General features: G+C 34.1%; 1 protein-coding gene across 12 annotated transcripts in view; it reads right to left on the bottom strand.

Annotated features, from left to right (window-relative positions):
- ADGRL2 (adhesion G protein-coupled receptor L2) overlaps positions 1 to 23,573 on the bottom strand; it is a 180,103-nt gene that overhangs the window by 122,462 nt on the left and 34,068 nt on the right. The window lies entirely within an intron of this gene.

Below are 23,573 nucleotides of genomic sequence, written 5' to 3' on the forward strand. Positions count from 1 at the left end.
GTAAACAATTAAATCTCACTTTACACTACATCAAATTTAAATAACAGCAAGAGACTGAGGTTTTCCCCCTCATCTTGCCATCTTTTAATCTGCTCACTACAACCCACTCTCAGCAACTTGAGAATCACCACAGGAGAGAGTCACTGTTGTTTACAGCAAAATATCACATTCCTCAAATTGGGGGATGGGGGAGGGAGGGCAGCTAGGGTAAGAAAATGACTGTCAGCAGGGCTTTGGTTGATTTTTCATTTTCTAGAGGAGGATTCTTTCTGGGACTATCATTTAAAACCTGAGGCTCCTCAGGCACTAAGCAATACTTAGGAGGCAACAGGAAAATGCTATGATCAAGCAACCCTGAGTCCCATCCAATGGTTCCTGTGGTTTGGAAACCTCAACAGCTTGCAATACAATATGAAGACCGACATGAGCTGCCTGTTGCCCATCCTTAATTCATATGTGACAGAGCCTACAGCCAAAAAGGAATCAATCCTACACAAGGCAAAGATCAATAGCCTGGGAACCATACAAACTAATTTGGTTTTTTTGAAGTGTAATTGATTTACAATGTTGTGTTAGTTTCAGGTATACAGCAAAGTGATTCAGTTATACATACATATCTATTTTTTTTCAGATTCTTTTCCCTTATAGGTTATTACAAAATATTGAGTATAGTCCCCTGTGCTATACAGTAGGTCCTTGTTGGTTATCTATTTCATATATAGTAGTATGTACATGTTAATCCCAAATTCATGTTCTGATACCAGCTAGCCCTAGCTGTTGATCACAAACAAATCATCTAAATTCACCGTTAGACCCTCCATAAAATGAAGAAACCCCTTGCCTTCGTAAAACCTATACAGAATATTGTTTTTGAGAAAGTACAAACATTACATTAAAAATCATATTCCCAGCCTTCGAGTGTTTGCTCATTTTTCTTTGTGACTTAGTACTTAGAAATCAGCATAGTTTTTTGTTTTTTTAAATAACTTTATTTATTTATGTATTTTTGGCTGCGTTGGGTCTTCATTGCTGCGCGCATGCTTTCTCTAGCTGTGGCGAGCGGGGGCTACTCTTCATTGCAGTGCACAGGCTTCTCATTGCAGTGGCTTCTCTTGTTGCAGAGCACGAGCTCTAGGCATGTGGGCTTCAGTAGTTGTGGCTCACAGGCTCTAGAGCGCAGGCTCAGTAGTTGTGAGGCATGGGCTTCGTTGCTCCGTGGCATGTGGGATCTTCCCAGACCAGGGCTCGAACCCGTGTCCCCTGAATTGGCAGGCAGATTCTTAACCACTGCGCCACCAAGAAAGTCCCCCAGCATAGTTTTTATGTTACTTGGTTTTATGGGCAATTTTTTTGTTTTCAAAACAAAGTCTGATTTTTTTTTTTTTACAATAATGTGAATACAAAAAGGATCATTCATGTATTCACTTCTCCAACAAATACCTATTTTGTATTTCCTCTATGTATACACTGTGCTGGTTGCATGGGAGACATCAGTAGAAGTGAAAAGTGAAAGGTGACCTTGATTGGTCAAAAAATAAAAGTGCTATGAAAAATTAAATATTTCTTTTCTTTCTCTAGGGTTTATAAAAAGCAAATCCAGCTTTTTTAAAAAAGGCTTACTCACTCATGTTCTATTAATATAGTCATCTCCTGGGAAATTCATTCATTCATTAATTTATCCATTCATTCATCAAATATGTATTCATTTAAAAATATTTGCTGTTCCTTGCACTTTCCTGAGATCTAGGAATACACACTGGCAGAAGACATGATCCCTGCCCTCGTGAGGCTACAATAAAACTACAAAAAAAGGAGCTCTGAATCAAGATCTATTCATTACATGAAAAGAGTAGCTACCTAGTAACTACTCAGTGAAATGTGCACTCCTAAAATTAATGAGGCTATGTAACAAAAATGAGTGAGGCAACTGGAAAGCAATCATACATTTAACCATCACCATCACATGTTGAAAGCAGTATTGTAAGACAAAATTTAAAAAAAAAAAGAAAAAGTACACTAAAGGCAAGCAGATTTTTTAAGTCAGAAACAAATACTCTCAGAAATCACCTTTACTTCATAGTTTAGATTCAGCATATTCACCTCCTTCCAATCTAATAATTTCCTAACTTATTAAGATGAAGAAACTGGACCAGGGAAATTAACTAATAGACACAGATCCAAGATCCAAAATCTTGGATTCCTAGAAATTATTTTTTTCCCCAAACCACCTCTTTTGTCATGTTACCATAGGACATTTTTTTTCCAGGTAACATAAAGACCCTAGTGACTGAAGCCATACAATATGTGATTATAAAATTTTGCACATTTAACAGAAATGTATTGCACATTTAACACTCTAATGTATGCTGTAAAAAAGAAGCGTTCAAAGTAATAGCATGTCATTTGTTCTTTAAAATACTGAAAACCAAGTATTTTTTTAAATTTTATAAAAAAACACTAACAGATGTTCCAAGAAAATGTTAGTTTCTGGATGTCAGGATTTCAAATCCTTTTTAATTTTTTCTTTCTTGTTTTCTAGTTTGGATTTGCTTAGCATTCAATAAAACCATTAAACTACTTTTACTTTATATTTTTTTATACTTTATATTTTATAAAGCCTCACACAGTATTACAGTCCAAATGACCAAAAACCAACTACAACCAAAAAAATGAGCACTAATCAAAATATATTAAAAGTTTTGCTTTTTGTGGTCATTTTTACTAATAAGAGAATTTCTAATCATAGGGGTAGAAGAATGAAACATTTCAAAAATTCTACACAATAGAAACAAAAATAATGCTGTTCAATGGACACAAATGATTTAAACACAGTATCTTTTCATAAAAATAAAAGAACATTTATGCACAATCATGTCAGAAAGTAGCAAATGTTTTTGAATAATTTGATGTTCAAATTACTAAAATATCATAAAACTCAGTCACTATATTTTACTTTACTGTCTTAAACCATGTCCATTATTTACAACTTTACTGGTAGCATCATTTCAATTCTTCCTAATTATCAGAATCTGAATGCTCAAACATAATTACTTAATAAACTCTGGACAATTAATTTCAGAGGCTTATATCAAAACTGTATTTATTCAGTCAACACATTCCAACATGTGGAAAAATAAACAATGATAAACATTATATGCCTATAAAGTCCATGGCATGTTAAAATAAAAACTCCATAGCAGACTGAAAATAAGTCATATCCAATTAAAAAATAAGCACTCAATTACAAACAGCACTCTCATTCTACATTACATTCAGGGAAAAAATGTTAAATGTGTCTCTAGTTTATGAAATGTGTTTTTAAATTTTGTAAATGATTTTTTTCAGGCCTTTGTACACTTGCTATCATTTTCAAAGGTACTAAAATTTTACTGGCCCTGATATAAGTAATCATCCCCAATTGCAGTAATTTAAGAAATAAGAACACTAGGTCAAATACTGACCTTGTTCCCATCTATTCAAGCTGAATCTCAAAAGGGGTGAAAAGGGGTAAGGATGTGCCATGCTTTGAAAGGCAGCAAAGAAAAGATTAAGGAATATGTAGTCTTAAGTCTTAGCTCTAAAAATTTTATAATACATCTGTTCTTGCCCTAAGAGTAAGTTTATAAAAATAGGAAAAATGAGGTTTATTCTTCTTAGTTTCAGTTCCTCACACCACCAACCACAAAAGTATGCTGCACATAGTAAGAACTCAATAAATACAGCATTTGCTGAAGAAATAACAAATGACTTTATGAATAAATCAAGTTAAGGAGTAGTTGTACTATTGGTTCAACGGCATTTGTTCTATGTCCTAAGTGTTACTAGGTCTGGGTTTCTCCATTCTGACATATCATGTACTGAATTTCAAATTTCCTATATGTAGCCTCATTTAAACCAACACTGCTATTATTCCAGTAGAATAATAGTAAGTTTCAGTGGTTAAAAATAACTGCTTATACCTCAGAGAGTTAGAGTATTATAATATCAAACTTTCATCCTCCTTGATTTCCAGTTTCATCTCCCTAAGTCTAAATGTAGTCATATTAATCTTTACATTTCCTTATTTCCTTGTTCCAAACTAACCATTAATTTTACCATTCCCATACATTATCAAGGGCCAGTCTCAAAATACCAATATAACAGTAAAGATTTAGATGACAGTAGTGAGAGTGAAAAAAGACTGATCGCTGTATAAACGCAAGAAAAGTTCTTCTAAGGGGTCCAAATATGGTTAGATCAAAGGCATATCTGGCCAATGATATTCTCTCTAAATATGTCACAACATGGATTTTTTAAATTTTTATTCATTTATTCATTAACTATTTAAATACTCTCATATATCCAGAGCACACATTTTAAAAATAGTAATTTATTCAAATCAAATACAATCTTTCAGTTCTATGTTTACTGATTAGGAACAAAAGCACAGCACAGAAGCTGTCAATGGCTAGTGAATCTGAGTGAAGAAGGTTGCCACCAGAAGGAACCATCTGTGGGCTGATAGAGGCTTTTCTACTGATTGTCGACATAATGCCAAAATATGTAGTCAATGCAGTGAAAAAACAGAGCTAAGTAAGATGTCTGGCACCAGAGACAAAAAGCATATGGTAAATGCCTACATCTTCCACTTTCTCAATAGGCTGTCAGGCATCAAACAGACATAGCCTGAGTGTGAATAGTGCATGTTCATTTATGAACCTTTTTAAAAGCCATTTCCTTTTTACACGTATGCATTGCTTAAATTATGGATGGCTAAATTGTAGGCACCATGCTATATACATATGGAAACATTCCAAAACTGAAACTTAAAGTGGATTTTCATTATTACACAAACTAAAGAGCATCAAGAATGTTGTATCAGACAGTCATGGGGATGAATGAATCTCATCTCTGCCTTTACTATTGATTTAATGCTATTGATTTAATGCTATTGATTTAATGTACATAAGTTTCCTCATGTACATTAAGTCAATACAAACGCCATACAGCTGCTGGGAGCATTACCCAGGACAATGAAGAGAAAACACCTAGCACAGTCCTTGATATCTAGTACAGGGCCAACAAAGGACAGCCACTGCTTTTAGTTTTAAATTAAAAGTACAAATTAGGGAGAGAAATTCAATACTAATTGTTTCTGTGTATCTATAACAAAAGTTTTCCAAACTTTATTCATGTTTATTATTTAATAATTAAAGCAAGCCTCATGTTATATGCTTATTATAAATTATGGAATATTAAGGCCATATGAAATATTAATACTAAATTTCTAATTCTTATATTTTTAAAATTCTGTAAGTATGGGCCACTGACAAGTTTGTCTAAGTCTCAGCTCCCTATCATTACTTATGTTTTTGATGGTAGTAACTTTATTAAACTGACTACATGAATTACACATCAAATCCATTTCTCTTTTTATATTTCTCATCTTTTTTTTTTTTTTTTTTTTTTGCGGTACGCGGGCCTCTCACTGCTGCGGCCTCTCCCGCTGCAGAGCACAGGCTCCGGACGCGCAGGCTCAGCGACCATGGCTCACGGGCCCAGCCGCTCCGCGGCATGTGGGATCTTCCCAGACTGGGGCACGGAGCCGTGTCCCCTGCATCGGCAGTCGAACTCTCAACCACTGCGCCACCAGGGAAGCCCTGTATTTCTCATCTTGATGAATTCATGACGCACCCTGACTCCCCACACTCATCACTCACCATTCCTAAATATAAACTGCCATTTCTGCCAGCACTGAGTTCACGCTAACTGAAAATGCTCTGCTCATAGGCACTGGTGAGAAGGCAAGGCCAACCCAACTATGAGATCCTACCAGCATCCCAACACAATGGATCAAGACATGGTTCTTGAACTCAAGGGAGTCAGACCATGATCCCAAGAGCAATGTATGATGTGGCTTCATGCAAAAACAGGAGTGAGGCAAATGAGTTTCTCTCTTTCTCAAGAATCTGAATTGGGAAACGGGGCAATTCCAGAATTAGAGAAAAAGTTGAAGTTGCATGATGCAACAAGGCTGGATGGAGTATACTAGAAGCTATCTTAAGATAAAACTGTGAGGCAACAGAAACTATGAGTAAGGCAAAGAGAGAAAAGATAAGGAAAAGAAGGAGTAGAGGGAAAGGAATGCTAATTGGTATTTGGGAGAAGAGCAGGCAGATACAAAGGGAACCCACTGCAAGTAAACAGTCCCAGAAACTCCTGCTACTCCAAATCCTGGGTCAGCGCTGGACATGATGACCAGTTTTCTTCCATCTTTCAAACTCCACAAGGGCAAGACAGCCAGGCAGTGTTATTCCCCATGAATCCCTGGGAGAATCTAGTTTATTTTATTCCGAAACATCCATTATTCTCCATTCCTTACCACCAATAAACTTTAATAAATCACTCTTTCCCTCATCAGTGATTTACCAAACCTCATCAATTCTACTTCTGAAATCTCATCAATTCATTCCTTTTTATGTAGTCCCACTGCAATTTTTGCCAGTCTCTCATTCTTTCTCACCTAGATCACTGTGACAGCCTTACATAAAAAAAAGCGTACGGGGAATTCCCTGGTGGTCTAGTGAAGACTCTGCGCTCCCAATGCAGAGGGCCGGGGTTCAATCCCTGGTCAGGGAACTAGATCCTGCATGCTGCAACTAAGACCCAGCGCAGCCAAGTAAATAAATGAATAAATATTAAAAAGAAAGAAAAAGGATACAAATGGGCAGACCATAGGATGAATCCAGCTCACAGGTACATTTCATCTGCCCCCTCAGCGCTTGAATCTGTTGCCAAGATTTCAAAGTATGTGGATGTAACATTCAAAACCAATTTGGGTTTTCTTGGGGGGAAAAAAAAGATCAACTGACAATATACTCACTTTGGCAAAGGAACAAAATAATGACAAATTAATCACCTGAAGCAGCATCTGTCTACTTTAGACAAGGATGCATTTTCCAGTTTTGTTTTGTTTCTTTATACTCTGCCTGCTTCACTTTTCATATTAATTGCCTGACCCCACAAGAACTTATTCAAAGTTCTCTCTGTTTTCAGCAGTAAACCCATGCAAACTAAATAAATACTTCTAAAATAAAAACCTATAATCACCTTTGAAATTATTCATTATCTGTTACCTAGCTGATAAAATCCTAACTCTTTCATATGATCTGGCCCATATTCTTCGTACAGTCCTATCTCTTGTCACCTCTCACCTTGCAAACACATTGCACCACTTGCAATTCACATTTTTCAGTGGCAATATTTTTGCATACTCTAGTCTCCCTCCTGGAATGCCTCATTCTTCAGCTGGTCAATTCTTATGTGTTCAGGCCTCTCTGCCAGAAAACCTTCCGCTCTCTCTAGTCCCCTTGCAGGTGTCATAACATACCACAGTTTTTATAAGTTTCATTAGCGGCAAGAACCATACCTAGCAAACAGCATAGTCCCAGCATGTGGCAGGTGTTCAATAATTACTAATGAATGATTTTTTAAACGTCGCTTTTCTAAGTGTCAATAGTTATAAAAAGCAGGTATTTCTCCAATTTCATAATTAATAGAAAATGCAAACTCAAAAGTGAAATAATTCATACAAATTCACATAGCTAGTAAAAGTCAGAATTTGAATAAATAAACTTTATACTAAAATTTGCTCCCTTTGAATATATAAAGCCTTTCCCACTTCCATGGGAAACTCTGGTATAAATGTAATTTCACTACAGGATATATCAGTGAAAGGAAACAGAAACCAAGTCAATACAAAAGACAATAATGTCTAATCCTAAATCAAAGCTGACAGGATAAATCCTGTGAACAGTTCAGCAGTATCACTGAAATGTGACTGGCTGTCGAAAAGCCATGACAACTTTCACAGTCCTAGACAAACTAGAAGAAACTTCATAAAAATCTTCATATTTTGAGCACTTAGTACTTCATTATCTTACCATAATGGAAAAAATGATTAGAAAAAAGAAAATGAAAAAGCAATCTACAACGGAAAATGCAGTAAGAAAATTCAATGCCCAAAGGATAGGCAAAAGATAGATCATGAACTTTTAAGAAAATTATTTATGACATCAAAAAAAAATTAACAGAACTAATTAATGAATAATTTTGTGATTCAAGTTATTAAATTTCAAGAAAAGTAAATTATAAATGCTTCAAGCGCAAATTAATTTGAGCAGTACTTAGCAAGAGCTTGTGATATAAATTCATAAAACAAAATAAATTCTAAATTTTGCTTTCAAACGGAGTACTATAATACACAAGAATTTCTTCTAAAAAGTGAAAGAAAATAAAAAAGTTATATCATGTAGTAGTAAATCTTCCCAGTAAGATCAAAAAGTCTGAAGAAACAAACAAAAAAATCTTTAATATTCCTTTAACACTTGATTTGCTTTCATTTTTTACAGTCTTGGAAAACTTCACTGCTTAGTTTTTTTAAGACTCAAACATAAAGCCTCATTAAATGTTCTAGCTTAAAACACCACCCCCAGTTTTTTGCCCTCACCAGTATCTCAGGGCCAACAAAATACTGACAAGTATTGTTTTCAGTGCTTTAGGGAGTAAAACCCTTGAAAGCAATAATCTTCTTCACAGAGATGGATATAGATGTTTTCAGTGTTCTGTATGGCATCTCCTTTCCTCATAAGCACCTGCAGTCTTGCACTGTCCTGCTAGGCATTCCTAAAACACCTGGGCAAGCTGTTTACTAAAAAACTAGACATAGGAAGAGATAAGGGATAATTAGCAAATAAAACTATTCCTGGCACTCTCTCTACATTAGTGCAGAACAGAGCTCCAAGCCGGCACCTGGTGAAGGGAACTGCTAGATGTGATAATTCCAATTTACACATTCAGCACAACATTCTGTCTGCCTGTCAATTTGAAACAGTTTCCTAGTCAGTGATAACAGATACCCCAAAAGAATGCAGTGTCAAAATGCTGACATGAATTTTTTATGCACCAGCTAGACCCTCTCTCCTCTGGACCAGCTATATCTGCCTTCTTCACTTTTGGAATGGACTGACAGTTGAGTACTTTTTTCAACTGTACCAACAAAAAAATTGAAATTCATAAGATAAATTTAAAGTATTGGATCTTCCTGCAGAATAAATACCAATAAAATGTTCTTATGCAGTTAAGAAAAATAATTTAATGAAGTTGTAAAATAAAAAATTCACTGTGTCAGTGTATCTTAATTTATATAGTGTGATACTTTTCAGCTGCCAAAACCATGAAAGTACATATTTCTACTAAATATAGAGTTAACTAATTTTTTTTTCTAAATTCCCAGAAAGAAAGCAAGAGAAAGAGAGAGGGACAGACATACAGAGACAGTGCAGTAAACTGGATATTCACTTGCAAATGCTAAATAAAAAAGAAACAGAAATTTAACTTAAATGTATGCAGGTTTATTTTCCAGATACTTTCATATGATCATATTTTGAAGAACAACTATAAACAGGCAAATAAGTCAAATGTTATATTCTTATTCCCTTCATATTTAAATAACAAACATATGAACCGTGCTTATAAAGTACTACTGTTTATTTTTTCTACATATATACCAGATTATATTCATAAATATCTCTCCCTATAACAAACTATACCCTCTCCTTCCAGGTAGTCACGTGGATGGTTATTCATTTGTTCTAATAATGCAGCCATGGCACAGCTCAACCATTTCTGGAACTCCCCTCTCATATCTACCCTATGAAATGGCAACATATTCTTTTTTTAATGATGCCAAACTTACATTTAAAGAATGGAGTGACTTGCTAAAATAAATCATTCAGGAATGAAGTTGATAAAATAATGCTCCAATTCGAGAGACACCATTATTGTTATAAAACAAGAGGTGATAATGAACTATTAGATGTGACGCTCAGAAACTAGCACTTCTGAAACTACAAATCAATGCTGAGCATGTCAATGAAAACTCCTTAAGTCTTCTAAGCAAACCTTTTAATTACAAAGTATTTAAAGCTAGACTATTTAGTAGAAGTATAGAATATAGTGGTTTTTAACTCACCATTCTAAACCAAATGCTTTCTTTTCCAAAATTAATGAGTATAGAAAATACTTCCTGTAGTTGCACTGTGCATTTACCTCAATTTCTACTAAATATAGAATTTATCATTGTTTTTCTAAATCAGAGACACAGACAGTATGTTAAACCAGATATTCATTTGCAAATGCTATTTAAATAGAGAATATATTGTATACTGACTGCCAGTATACATATGTACACACATATATACATATATAAACATACACACACACATATCACACATATATACACACATATATATAATTAAAAGGCACCTTATCAAGAGTTCTCCAAGAAAGCCATCAATTTTATTATAAGCTATAAACATTTTAATATTAATATTTAATATTAATAATAAAATCATTAAGAACACACTAACCAAAAAAGTAATATATTTTCAAGTGTGATGTATAAGACTATGTAAAATAACATTATAATGAAACACCATTTTCTATTATAAGGATAAAGTTTCCTCCTTCTTATATCTAAGCTAAAATTAGAGAAGAATTTTCTAGTTAGTAAAAGAAGAAGTTCACAAGCCAAAATCACAAGAATGTTCTAAATGACGAGGGATATCCATTACTCATCATTTTTAACTGAGGCCTTCATAATTACTTATTTTCTAAAGCTCTCAAACCATAGAAAGCAAATGGCAATATCAGCTGGGTTCATCATTGGATTTCAAGAAGGAAGCTCCATTTAGGGAATAGAAGCCACCATTAGCTGACTTAGTTAGATGTAAGTTATTACTACCCAGATAATTTAAGAACTATCAAAATCATCTAAGAACTGAGGCTGCAGTCAGCAACTAGGGTTTGTAACTGTTAAGTCTTAAAGTATACTTAACATATACTCAGCTGTTAATCTCAGACTCCATTCCTGCAAGTCACATACTATGGATACAGCTACATTAATTTGTTTTCCATATTCACAAACTCCCCACATTGTTTTTGGGTGATAATCCGTGAAACTGCTGTACCATGCATGAAGTATATATTTTAAATATTGCTTTGGTACTAACACTCCCTGACCACCTCTCAACTAACTGAAATATTTTTCTGAGTGCCCAAGCGCTATGAAAAGGAGATATAAGAAGTGACCAAAAAAAAAAAAAAACTGAAAAAAATGTTTCCCTCCAGTCACATTAGTCATAGTTCACGGGCTCAGTAATGACTTGTAGCTAGTGACCTACTCTACTGAACTGTGCTGCTATATAAATTCAGAAAATTCCCATTTAAATTCTCCCATTTAAAGCCTCCTAAAGGTACTAGGTAGTATCCTAAGGAACAAACAGGAACTGAATAGGGGGAAGGGTGGATTTCTTGGCATTGTTTTTAAGGAACTTTTAGTGATATAGCTTGGCTGAAACTACGGGAGGAAAACGCCACTCTGAAGTCAAAGCCAAGGTCCATGCTACACTTTTTAGATTTTAACTCTGTGAAAAACTGGTCATAGAACTGACAATCGAATAATGCATATATAAGTATGTAACTAACATATACTAGATGTTCAAAAACTGAAAGAAAGGGTAAAGAAGGGAGAGGAGAGAGAGGATGAAGAAGAGTCGAGAGGCTGGAGGATAAAGGGGAACTGAGAAGGTAAGAATGAGAACAGAGCTGCTGCCTCTTAACTCTCTTCACGAGGCTGGATTAACATTAAGCAGCTATGAGACTCTAATGAAATGTTAATGGTTAAGCTTCAAAATGGTCTTATTGATACCAACAAAAGCTTTTTTATACTTTGCTCTGTAACACAGATTAGTAAGGAACCAAAGTAGCATGTACCACTAACAGTCACAAAGTGGTTGCAGTCGAATAAAGGTATTCAAAATTATTGTGGGCTCTGTAATGGGGACAGTATTTAGGAAGAGGAGTTAAATAGGGGTTGTGTCTACTGACTGTAGCACAATGTCAACCATATTCTGTGTCCTTGCACTTCTTGGTATATAGCATTTCAAATCTATAAATGAGTCTCTGATTTGTGTCCACTTGAAATGCATTCCAAAATCCAGAAGAGGTGCTACTCATTCAAGTTACTTATTTGTATTTTTCTTTTAAGCCTATGTATTTCAAGCTGTCAAACTGTGTATCAAGGATTATAAAGCAAATAAACATTACTTAGGAAGGTTTCCACTGACAAATCTGTCCATATCTTTAATGCTTCACTACTTCACTAAAACATGGAATCTTAAGACACATCGATATCTAGATCAGTTTTACAATGTACAATTGATTTACAATCTTCCCAAAAGACCAAAATATTATTTAAAATTAAATTTAGTTCAATTTTTCTTTTTAACAAAATTACTAGAAACATTTGTTTGGGCCTTGTCAGGAAGGTTTCAGTTTTACATCATTATGTTTTAACTTGCCTAATCAGTTGAACAAAAGTACTTCATGTAAAATGATTCTTTTAGTTGCCTTACCTACAAATCCCTGCAGGATACTATAATTGAAACCTACTCACAGTAAGTTAGGAATAATTAGGGCCCCAAATTAAGCCAAACATAAAGTTAATTCAAATAGTCAGCTGCTGTCATTTAAATGGTTACAGAGTTTTATTGTTACTTAATATTTCTGAATGCTTTTAAATGTACTTTGTTCCTTTAGTCCATGTTTAGTATTTTAGTACAAATAGAAATGGGATCAAGACGCAAAGACTCACCAGCCTTTTAGACTGGAGTCACACCTATATCCAGTCTTTTGTCACTAAAGGTTTTCTACTCAATCTTTGCTATCAGTCAATTAACAACACAGCTGAAACAATGGAGTGACAGCTCTCAAAGGTAAGCTTTCTGGTAAATAAACCAGGATCACAGAATCTACAGTGAGTGCCATTAATGCAACAAAAGTAAGAGCTTTTGAAAGCTAACAGGGATAGTCTCTATTTGCCTAAACTCTAAAACAAAGCGAAGGATTAAACTAGCTTCCTGCGGTAAGCAAACAAAAGGGAAAAGATAATGTCAAAAACCCATACCTGAAGGAGGGGCTGCAAAGGCATGCCTTTAACTGCTTTATTGAAGACTGCTAATCAGTGTTAACTGATAAATATAGTAAAAGTTAAAATTATTGTGTTTTTTCAGTGTTATGGGTAGTTTAATCATTCTCAGCAATCGTTTGTACTTTCAAAGGAAAATACTGATTTTTTTTTTTTAAATATAGGCCTGTGGCTATATAACTTCTGAAGATTATTTGAAAGTTGCAGAGTTAGCAAGACTGGTCCTTCTGTAATACATATGTTACATATATTGCAAAATACAGTAAATCTTAATACAGTTTTTAATCTGAAATAGTAATGATTTTAAAAGCTTTGAAATAAGTGAATTTTTTCTGATCACCATTAAGTTAAACAATATTAAGCAATATATTTTAAATTATATCAAATATTCTGAGTGACAACCTCATGAGGCAAGAAAATACACCAATGATCTGAGGCTAAACATTAAGTTCTACAGAAAGAAAAATGGACTGGTAGTAAGGAGAGCTTGGCAAAGGAACAATCTTGGCAGGCCTGTTTCTGCATCAGTAAACTGAAAACTTCTACACTGCTAATCTCCAAGTTGAGATTCTAAGTCTAAAATTCTTCAATTCTACCAAAAAATTTTGTAAAACTATTTTGATCTCTAAGATACCTATATATGTTTAAAATTTGCTATTTACTTACTTTTTATTTGGCTTTAAAAAGATCATGAATCTAATGAACTTCATGAAGAAATAAATGTAATTTGTGATTTGTATTATAGTAAAGCTAAAATAAATCAGATCAGTAACTTATCTTTATCTCTGACAGGAAGAGAAAATTAAATCATGTCCACTACTAATAATAAATAAAATCTTTGATTAAGTATAATACTATAAAGTGGAAAAATTGCTAGATCTTAAGCAGAGCTGTTTTTTGATAACCAGTTTACATTCAAGTACTCCCATCCTATACCCTTTTATGGTGTTAACATGTCAGGGTATTAATACTGACGTGAAAATGACAGCAATTCTTAGTTTTTAAAATATGCCGACTTTGAAAAATCAGTGAAATATAAACTTTTCCTAAATGGGTTAATAATATACACTTTGCATTACATGATTTTGTAATGTTACTTTAAGTACTAACATTTATAGTAAAATGCTATTCAAATGATGTTTCCATGTAACAGAATGAAAGCAGGACAGATCAATGGGGAACAGAGGAAAATATTAGGGAGAAAGGGTCAGGCTGCATTGTTACTCAGGGATTTTTCAGTACAAATCATCAGATAAAAGGTCAATATAAAGCATATAAAATAGGACTAAAAGTGTAACAAAATACAAAAATGTGCAGGAAAGGGCTTCCCTGGTGGCGCAGTGGTTGAGAGTCCGCCTGCCGATGCAGGGGACACGGGCTCGTGCCCCGGTCCGGGAAGATCCCACATGGCGCGGAGCGGCTGGGCGCGTGAGCCATGGCCGCTGAGCCTGCGCGTCCGGAGCCTGTGCTCCGCAACGGGAGAGACCACAACAGTGAGAGGCCCGCGTACCGCAAAAAAAAAAAAAAGTTTAATAAAATGTTGCAAGGTAGCTTAGTTCCTTTTTTAAATAAACTGAATTATAAAACTGAAAGTGATGTTATTTCTATATTTCAACTGTGTTGTTAAGGTAAATAAATTTGCAAAGGTAGAAATCACTATCATGCAAGATCTGATTTTCTAGACTAAACATTTTAATACCTAACACTCCTTGATACAGATGTCCTCTCACAGCCTCAGCATCACGTGGGAGGTTATTAGAAATGCAGACTCTCAAGGACCATCCCAGATTACTGAATCAGAATCTACATTTTAACAGGATCCCCAATTATATGTAAATTTTGAGGTGCACTGTTATAAAGAAGATTAAAAACATCCAGCATGACCTCCCTTAAATTTCTTCTCCTGTAAACATCTCTTCCTGAATCTTCCTCTCCCTGTATCAAAATATACATGTTCCTTTGCTGATGAGCCTCTCTATCCTTGCACTGGATCCCATTTCCTTTCTTTCTGCCTGGAAACAAATTCAGGTATTCAACTTATCTACTACAAACAACCAAAAAAGAAAATTATAAAAAGTACTTTCCTTAAACAATAGGATACACTTAACAGGCACCACCTGTCTCCTTCACTTTACTTACAACCTTGGAATCAACCTGCTACCACCAATCACCTCATTACAGCATTCTGTCATATAAAAGTGGGTGTCTTAAAATCCAGCAGAGAGCTCTCTCCCCACAACCACCAGCAATGCCCCTATCCATCCTTTTCATTGTGTTTGACTAAGTTATTAAGTCCCTGACTCTTAATAACATATTATATTGACTCTAATCAAAACCTGGTTTAGATTTTAATACTACCAAGAGAAAAAATAGAATCAGGAAGGGGAGAGAGAACTAATGATTATTAATATAAACACACACACATATATTAGATACAAAGAGATAGATAAAAAGCCATAGTAAGAAGTACTCTATAAATAACCAGCAAAATAAAAGAGAATTTTACTTAACCTCTTTTTTTGATTAAATCCTTATGCAAAACAATACTTTATCTGAATCCCTCTATTTTTTCCAAGAAATTGTGGTGTTTCTTGACATTCCAAAATTCCCAAAATGGAGAACTTCACTATAGGGTATTTTAATTTCTATTGTCCTGCTTTTTGCTTCTCTGTCTGTCTCTCTGTCTCTGTCTCTGTCTCTGTCTCTCTCTCTCTCTCTCTCTCTCACTAGCTCTCTTTCTCTCAACAACAAAAATACCTTAAAAATAAACTTTATTAAATAGACTAGATGCAAAACAAAATCATTTCATTAGCATTATTATTGGAATCAAAAGAACAGTAACATTTTCATGCACAGTTCATTCTGTGTAAACAAATTATATTCATTTCCCTCTCTTTTTTTTTAAACTGTTTTCTATTATCCATTTTTAATTTAGGTATGTCCTAACTTTATCTACTGTGTTAGTTAAAATCTGATTCATTCCAAATGATTAATATTAGTTTACTCCCTTGGCTCTCATCTGATAACAAAGTTAATTCCTAATGGATTAAAATTTTAAATAAAAACACGTAAGAACTACAGGGAAATGCAAGTGAATAAATATTTAACTAATCTCAAGATTTTTAAGGATAAAAATAATGGAAGATCTCACAAAGGAACTAAACATCAAAAAGTAAGGAAAGAGGAAAAGGGGGTAAATAAAGGAAATCAAGTAAAATATTGATAATTGTTAAATCTGTGACTAGTATTATTTTACAAAACTCTCTTTTCTGTTTGAAATTTTCATTAAAAAATCAGTATGAATTAAAAGGCAAACAAATACATTTTTCATAATAAAAATCACAAAAGGATATCATCAAAGGGTTTAAAAACTAAGAAAAGCTGTAACAACATAAACAGAAAAACTGGCAAAGGTAGTGAACAAAAAAATTCACATCAAAATTACAAATGGCCAATAAGTAAATCCATAGAAAATGTTTGTGTCCTCACAATTATCCCCCAAATTAGAAATTTAACTTACAATCAGATATCCTTTTTCACATATCTAAGTGTCAATTCTTTTAAAAATTTAAAATCAGTGCTAGTAAAGCATATAGATTGATACTTTCACACAGTCGTCAAAGAGAACATTGGTATAACCCTTCCAAAAAGCCAGTTTGGAAGATGTATACCTGATATATATTATATCATGCCTGATATAATAATCAGAGTTCTAGAATTCCAGTCCCAAGAAACAACCAAATATGATGAAAAAGACATATAGATATTTATTTTATACTTGAAAGAAATTAGGTTCAAATGGCCAACAGGTAGAGAGGGAGGATTAAATCAGTTTTGACATATACATGATAAATTACAATGCAGCTGTTAAAATCTATTATCTAAATATATAATGGCAGGGTAATACAAGTTACGATAATAAAGTGGGAAAAATCAGAATATAAAAGTATATGGAAATGAAGAACATAATTTTGTTTTATACATTGTAATTTTGTTTTTATCATGTGTGTTGGGGAAAAAGAAGGAAATGTATGGTGGTTATATCAAGGTCTAGAATTATGAAAAATTTTAAATGCTTATCTTAATTTTCTTATGTTTTATCTTTTCTCATAAGAACATATTACATTCAAAATCAGGAGGAGGGGAAAGCTTTTAGGAAAAATAAACCCTCAAAGCAAGAATAATAGCAAACATAAAAGTCAAATTCAGGAGAGTCCCATGCTCATAAGAAGGGATTATAAATGTTTTTGCTTCCAGAAGCTCTTATATGGAATTCCCTCCTCAGCCTTACATTTTAGCCAAAAGATCCCGGGGCCGAGGCTAGATATTCTCCTGGAATCACTTCTGTCAATTTGACAAAAGGAGTAAAAGAATAGGGTTGAAAGATGTCATGAGATATTCACTAATCCACATTGATGTCTAATACATGTAGACTGCACGGCTGTCATATGTCGTTCTCTGTCTTGCAGGAGGTGAAAAGAAAATAAAGACTACCATAGGGTACCAAGCATATGTTTCAGTAAGACTCCCTTAGTAATGTGGCAGATAAATAGTTCTTTGAGGGCTTCCCTGGTGGCGCAGTGGTTGAGAGTCTGCCTGCCGATGCAGGGGACACGGGTTCGTGCCCCGGTCTGGGAAGATCCCACATGCCGCGTAACGGCTGGGCCCGTGAGCCATGGCCGCTGAGCCTGTGCGTCCGGAGCCTGTGCTCCGCAACGGGAGAAGCCACAACAGTGAGAGGCCCGCGTACCACAAAAAAAAAAAAAAGTTATTTAAGAACTACCAGTTCTACATTAATACTCAGATGTGCTCAATCATTTGTATTATCTTATTCTCTAACACCACGACCTAGTATATAAAAAAGTGAAAAGGTACATTAATTCCAGAAATGAGGCAAGAGATTCATCACGATTGAAATTACTTAGTAAGGAGTAATGAACACAATTACCGTTCAGAAAAATTAAGGTGCTTTACATGTCTCCTGTGCTTTTAATTAAGCCACCTTTAATACACTATTGATTATTTCAAAATATAATAGTAATGGTGATAAATGTCTAATATGAATGTAAAAGCAGTATTTCAAAAATTTACTTCTGTATGGACAAGTTTATGACCTCTTTACTTTTAGCAAATTACTTCATAACAGATTTATTAAATAAATATTTGATGCAGTCTTTTCTGTCAGAATATGGAGGTTTGCAAAAATTAAGCAGCCAAGCAATACAGTGTTATTAAGGTCTGTGTGTAACACACTGATTTTATAACACTTTTCTACCAGCAATAGACCTATTAGTGAATCAACAGAGATTATGGATAAGTCAACCTTTCTAAACACTGGAAAAAGAAGCAAAAGAGGATGAAATAGGGTGGGAAGTGGGGAGGAAAAGTGGGGAGAAGAAAAAAATCAACAAGCAAGCACTAGAATTAATCTCCATATATACTAAATATGGCGTAATTTAACACTGAATATTGGTATCGAAAATGACAAAAGTATACTCCAAATTAACTTTTTTAAAGATGCCAGGGTATCCAATAAGTTTAATCTTATTTTTTTTTCAATTTTGAGTCATAATCAGAACTCATATACCTTGCTCTTAAATCCTGGTAGTACTGTAAGGCATTTGGTTTTTACAAGATCAGAAGCAATGTCATATAATATGTAAGTGGCATTAATATTTATATTTTTGAAAATGAATTACATCAGAACCTATGCAGAAGAACGCTGCTGCAATCAAACTACATTGCACTCATATAACACAAAAGAATATTTAGTGTCCTAAGAGCAATATAGTTAGGTACTTTCTTAAGGAATAAAATCGCATTAATCTGCACTAAAAATATAAATAAATCATTTTAAAAAATGCTTTGTTTTATATCAATGTTAATTTACATAATTTGCAAATTTAAAAAATAAGGTTACATTTGCCTGCAGCAAACACGGATATACCGTACAATTCCTATTAATTTAATGGGAGTTGTGACCCCCATTAAGTTTAATAGGAGTCATACGGCCAAATCCCCATGTACCTTGCTGAAAATTTACCTCCTAGCTTTAAACTAATCAAATAATCTGAAATGAACAAAAGCAGTCAATTTTGCTAGACTGGGAAATGTAAAGTCCCTACAGTAAAGTCAATTCAGCATTATGATGGCAATGGCCACGTAGTTAATCCCAGCAAGAAAAAGAACAAGGTTATAACAGTGAGAAGAGACAAACTGAAGCAAGGGTGGTTTAGGAGTGCGGAAAACAACATTTACCCATCACAGAAAATACGTTCTGTTTTTTCCAATGTGGAGTCAATTTTCCAGTTTTTTTCTTTCTTAGTACAATGTCTAAAAAGAGTAAAAACAAAAATCCCCTTTTTGAAGCCTAAAATTATGCCCAAGGAGCCTGATCAGACGGATAAAGAACCATATGAAAAGAACCATAGATAACTGGTTACAACTTCTGAATCACAGTGAATTAAATCATAATTTTTTCTGGAAAAACTTTTTAAAAAATTACTTTATAGCCACAGCCATGCAACCATACACCTCACCTCAACTACGCGTACACCAGATTACAGTGGTTCTTAAGTGTGATGCTGAGCAACACGAGCCTCATCCCAGAAATTTTTCAGAAATGCAAACGCTTGGGTCCCACCCCAGACCTTCTAGGTGATTCTTATGCTCAAGTTTGAGAACTACTGCAATACTTTATTTCACATCCATGCTGTTCTCTCTCGGTTGGTTTTTTCTCCACCACCATGCTCACCACTGCCTTTACCTAGCTTGTGCAGCTCATACTGAGATTCAGCTCAAGAACCATCATCACTTCAGGATGGAAGCATTTCTTGATACACACCCAATGCTTCTGGAGTATCACCATCATGGCACTTATCACCCTGTTATTACAACTGTTTATTGTCCCTCTATCAACTATTAAGACCACAACCCTCTCCAAAGATTTATGCTATTCAGTGACGGATACAGAATAAGTGCTTACCATAAGCCAGGCATTGTTCCAGGCATTTGCATGTTGATAAACAACAAAAAAGATCCCTGCCCTTGTGAAGGTGACATTCTGTGTATGTGTGTGTGTGTAAATATAAATTCTGTACATTTTATTACATGTATGCATCAATAAAAGAATGAAAGATATAAAGAATAAATATAGGTCTGAATTATTCTAATCTTTCTTAAGTTTAACCTTGGAGAATGAAGTTACTATTCCTTCCACTAAATTATAGACCATTCTGAAAAAAATATTTATAGGCCAAAACAGGTTTTTTAAATTCATAAGTGACCCCTAGATCTACTATTTTCCTGCCACTCAACTAGCAAAAAGACCTTACAGCCAAACATCATTTTTTACTAAGACATAATTAACACAAAAATCATTGTAAAATGTGCTTAGAGAATTTAAAAGTACAGTAAAAACTGCTAAGATACTATTTCTACAGCTATGTTCTTAAATTTTCTTGATGTATATAAATAAATATGTAAAGCTGTATCTATGTGGCATTTTTACCTGGCATAATATTTTCTTTGAAATAAGGATAAGCAACAATGTAATTCAAGTTAATTAACTAAAATTTCGACTAATGAAATCTAATTATATACTCACTGCATAAAGAATTCAACCTGAAATCCATATTACCTACTTCGCTGAAGAACTGCTATTATTTGTAACTTGTCACTTGAGCAAGCCTTCATATATCTGACTTATGCTGGCCAGGGCTCCATTATATAGCATAATTTAATTCTCTAGGACACAAAAATTCAATTTACTTTCCTACTTACTGATACATGTTTCCACAGTGGGTTACTTGGCTTGTAAAAAATGGCCAAAAGAATCAAAGCACCCCAGTTTCTCAACAAAACTGATTTTTAAAGTGCTAGATATTAGTCCTCTAAGAGTAAAATAAATTCTAAAAAAACTTACAAAATATTGTGGAAGTTTGGTCTTTTATAATCATTTTTTATTTGAAAATTCTAAACATAATTTTCAAAAACACACAGGAGAGACTTTAAGAATAAATAAAACACTGTTCCTACTTTGCAAAAACCAGTAAATTTTAACGGGTAAGACTTTATTCTTATACACTAATTGACAGAAATGGAGAAGATAAGCTAATTCTAACAATTAAACCTTTATATAATTAGCTTTTACCATGGTAAAACTTAAAAAAAAAATGTTTAGTGATTTGCTCTTTAACATGCACACAAAACATGACATATTTATAATGTTTGCCTGGACTTAGAACAAATACATAATTCCTCCTTGCATATATGGAAATTTACCTCTCATACATACAGATGTAAAACAAATCCAAAATTATGTTAAGCCTTTAAAATCATACACTAAGGTAAAACACTACTGTAAACAGGAGAAAAGAAAGCTCTGAAAAGGAAGGCACGGTCCATGGCTGAATACAATACACAGGCTTGTTTTATTTAAAAACAAAATCTTATTTAGTTGCTACTACTTAAAAATCTAACGACTGGTTTCTGTTGAAAAGTCAGAAGACTGGCAAAACCAGGCTAAACACTGGAAAGGCAACCACGGTTCCTCCAGCAAGCACTTTCCTGCTTGCTGCAGACCTCCACTGGCCTGCTGCACTCAAGTTACTTTGCCTGCTTGGCCAAATAGGTAGGTGTTTGAGGTTTTGACCCCTGCACGAGACCACAAGCTCCTGAAGAGCAGGACCTGTGCCTTGTGCATTTTTGAACCCCAAGCACCTGGCTCAATTTAGTCACTCAATAAATGAGGAAGGAGGGAGGAAACCATCTAGAAAACCTTATTTGAGCTTACCGGCAAACATCCAGGAGCTGATAAAAAAAGTGCTCATAGCTATAAGATTTGAAAAAGTAACAATCATGTAAGGGCCCTGAAGAAATTTAATGGCTGAATAATTAAATTTATATCTTCTTCCCTGTGCTCTCATACCCCACTTTGATTTGTTTTCTCTACAGGTGTTCACAAAGCATTATCTGCTTGCTGGCAATAAAGGACTATCATGTCGCGTAAAACTTTTCTAAGACAAAACCACGTGACGCTGGATCAATGTTCTAACAGTGAAGTGCACAGTAACTCTGTATACCCTCACAGTTAGTAGTGTGGGTTCGTCCTAGGTTCTTTTTACCTGTAGGAGGGAACTGCTTTAAAAGCAACACCCCCTGGCCTGATGCACCAAAAATGAAATTTCTCTTAACAGATATGCATCCTGACCTGATAGGTGACACGAGAAATAAAACTGCAGTATCTCATGAAAAAGTCTCTGGTTTGCTAGCCCCCTGCTGAGTTAAGCTATTATGCCAGCAAAGTAGTCTCTATCTTGATTGGAAAATTTTTTATTATGTGGACTAATGAGCCATTGATCTACACCTTTTTAAATGTATAAAAACATTCAAACATAACAGCAGGAATTCAGTTAGTTTTTCCCTCTAAAAAAACAGATGCAAAATTATAGACTATACACAAGATTTTCATAACAATCCAAGCCAGAGATTCATATTATTAACTCAGTTTCTGCTCGTTGTTTATCATTACAGTACTATTCATTCAGACATTACATTTTAATGTCAGATTTGATGTATCTTTCAATTCTGATGCAAAGAGCAATATCTTCTGAAAATAAAATATTAACCCATTTGTAACTTTCATGTGTGACAAATCCAAGTGAGCATTATTTACTTTCTGAATACAGAAGTTCTTATGTTAAAATTTTTCTCAACTTGTTATTTATCTGAATTATATTATTAAGTTATGTCAATATACTGAAAGTAGGGGACTGGGACAGCAAGGAGAAGTGATGAAACATAATTTTGGAACAAGCAATTCAAACAGAATTCTTTCGGAAAAATGTTAACATTTTGAAGCTTATTACAAAGACATTAGAATAATAAGCTTCTGTCTATTAGTTGATAGTATGCCTTTTTTTCCATCTCCGATTTTATTAACAGGTATAAATGGGATCATTTAAAAGTACATATATAGCCAATTTAAAAATTCCAAGACATTTTCTTCAAGAATATTTAATTGTGACCAAAAAATCCATTATATTTTACATGCATTTCTCCGAGATTTTGCATTCTTTCACAGATTTTACAAGTTTAATATAATTTCACGCTGAATACAATGACTGCCACTACCAACTAGCTATAAAATTAACACATCTTAGCCCCACATTAACTTCTGACCTGCTCTGTAAAAAGCACCTGGAAGGGTGTTATTTTCACATGGAAATAACATGTAAGACTAAAGAAATAACGGATACCAGAAAATCCATATAGTAATTATGGTTTCAACTATTTCATTAACCCTCTAAAGTGTCTTTACTTCTTTAAAAATCAGGTCTGTCTTCAATAAAGATAACATTAGAAAGGAAGCACTACAAAAAATAACTTTTTCCAGAAAATATAAAAAGAATGTATTTAGAAGTTTTAGAACAATGACCACACTTAAGTAGCACACAAAACTAAAGATGAAATCAAAGAGTTGCCACAAAATATTTTCAATTTTACTGGCATAAATTCAGTCAACAAATGTAACATATATACCAAA

Source organism: Leucopleurus acutus, assembly GCF_964270905.1.
Source record: "Leucopleurus acutus genome assembly, chromosome: 2".
Classification (NCBI taxonomy): Eukaryota; Metazoa; Chordata; class Mammalia; order Artiodactyla; family Delphinidae; genus Leucopleurus; species Leucopleurus acutus.